Source organism: Cucurbita moschata, unplaced genomic scaffold, assembly GCF_002738365.1.
Source record: "Cucurbita moschata cultivar Rifu unplaced genomic scaffold, Cmos_1.0 Cmo_Scf00017, whole genome shotgun sequence".
In the NCBI taxonomy this organism is placed as follows: domain Eukaryota; kingdom Viridiplantae; phylum Streptophyta; class Magnoliopsida; order Cucurbitales; family Cucurbitaceae; genus Cucurbita; species Cucurbita moschata.
Genome location: NW_019268533.1, coordinates 2,407,765 through 2,410,390, shown reverse-complemented (window position 1 = coordinate 2,410,390; position 2,626 = coordinate 2,407,765).

The window sequence follows — 2,626 nt, the reverse complement described above, 5'->3', positions numbered from 1 at the left end:
TTTTTTTTTTTTTTTTTTTTTTTTTTTTTTTTTTTTTTTTTTTTTTTTTTTTTTTTTTTTTCGTTTTTTTTTTGGACGTTACAAACTCTCCCCTTCTTATAAACTTTCGTCCCCGAAAGTTGGTATCCCTTGGAAGAGTTCGGGATAGGTTCTCCTTACGTCTTCTTCTCGTTCCCAGGTTGCCTCCTCGTGTCGATGGTTACCCCATGCGACTTTTACCAAGGGAATAACTTTGTTGCGCAGACGCCTAGTGTCTCGAGCCAGAATTTTGCTGGGTCTTTCCTCGTAGGACAAATCCTCCCGAAGAGGGAGGGTTTCGTGTTCAATCACGTGAGTAGGGCCTGAGGTGTACTTTCGCAGCATAGATACGTGGAACACGTTGTGAACGGCGGCAAGGTTTGGTGGTAGAGCAATCTTATACGCCACGGCCCCGACTCTCTCTAGAATCTCGAAAGGGCCTATAAACCTTGGGCTTAACTTCCCTCTCTTTCCAAACCTCATCACCCCTCTCATAGGTGCTACCTTCACGAACACATGGTCACCCACCTCGAACTCGAGGTCCCTTCTACGCAAATCTGCATAGCTCTTCTGTCGGCTTTGTGCAGTGAGGATTCTTTGCTTAATTTTCTGCACTGCCGCGTTGGTGACCTGAACCAACTCCGGTCCCAGTAGCTGCTGCGTGCCTACTTCTTCCCAAAATACTGGTGTTCGACACCTACGCCCATACATCGCCTCAAAAGGGGCCATCTGGATGGTCGCTTGATAGCTATTATTATAAGCAAACTCTATCAGAGGTAGATGTTCATCCTAGCACCCAGCGAAATCCAAGACACAAGCTCGCAACATATCTTCTAAGATTTGATTCAATCTTTCAGTCTGTCCGTCCGTCTGAGGATGGAATGCTGTACTAAACTTTAACTGAGTCCCCAATGCTTTTTGGAGGCTTTTCCAAAACTGAGAAGTGAACCTAGTGTCCCGATCAGACACTATAGACACCGGTACACCATGCAAGCGTACTATTTCTCTGATATACAGCTGAGCCCACCGATCCACACGATAAGTGGTTTTGCCTGGGATGAAGTGAGCCATTTTGGTAAGTCTATCAACAACTACCCAGATTACGTTGAAGTTCTGCTTAGTCTTGGGCAAGCCAGAGATAAAATCCATGCAAACTGCTTCCCATTTCCACTGCGGGACCTTTAGGGGTTGCAGCAGTCCTGCTGGACGCTGTCTCGGGGCCTTCACCTGCTGACAGGTCAAGCATCGGCTTACAAATTCTGCTATCTCCTTTTTCATCCCTGGCCACCAATAACATCCCTTAAGATCTTGATACATCTTTGTACTTCCAGGGTGGAACGTATAAGAAGTATCGTGAGCTTCTGTCATAATATCCTTAAGAATTTTCTTGTCACGGGGAACACATAAGCGATCTTTCCACAGCAGACCCCCATCTGAAGAGATTGAGTACCCCACTGGTCTTTCAATCTCCGTCTGATTCCACAGCTTTCCAAGGTGTTCGTCAGACCTCTGAGCGTCAATAATACGTTTTCGCAAGGTAGGTTGCATGGTCATTTGTGTTATCTGAGCAGTACCACCTTTGATTACAACATCGATTCCAGCCCTCTTCATCTCATCCTGTATTCTCTCCCGCTTAGTGATCATTGCGGAAGTGTGAACTGCCTTTCTGCTCAATGCGTCCGCCACAACATTGGCCTTGCCTGGATGATACAGGATCTCGATGTCGTAATCCTTTACTAATTCCAACCATCTTCTCTGCCTCATATTAAGTTCCTTCTGCGTGAACAGGTACTTAAGACTTTTGTGATCAGTGAATACTTGAATTTTTTCTCCATACAAATAATGTCGCCACGTTTTTAGTGCAAACACCACTGCTGCTAACTCGAGGTCATGAGTAGGATAATTCCTTTCATATTCCTTCAGTTGTCTGGAAGCATAAGCTATCACTTTACCCTTCTGCATGAGCACGCATCCAAGACCTTTTCCCGATGCGTCGCTGTACACCACAAGATTTCCTGATCCATCAGGGACTGTGAGGACTGGAGCTGTCACTAACCTCTCCTTGAGTTCCTGGAAGCTCTGCTCACAGGCTGATGTCCACAAAAAAGGCTTGCCTTTCTTAGTTAACTGAGTTAATGCTGAAGATATCTTGGAGAAATCCTGGACGAACCTTCTGTAGTAACCAGCTAGTCCCAGAAAACTTCGTACCTCAGTGACTGTGGTCGGTCTTGGCCACTTCATCACTGCCTCAATTTTAGCTGGGTCTACTGTGATTCCTCTACTCGACACCACATGACCCAAAAACGCTATCTCAGACAGCCAAAATTCACACTTGGAAAACTTAGCGTACAGTCGCTGTGTTCTTAGTATGGTCAGAACTTTTCTCAAATGCCCTTCGTGCTCTGCTTCTGACTTGGAGTACACCAGGATATCATCAATAAACACTATAACAAAAGTGTCTAAGAATTCTTTAAACACTCTGTTCATTAATTCCATGAAGACGGCTGGTGCATTGGTAAGTCCAAAGGACATGACGAGAAATTCATAATGTCCATAGCGACTTCTAAAAGCTGTTTTGGGAATATCTTCTTCTCTTATTCTCAATTGA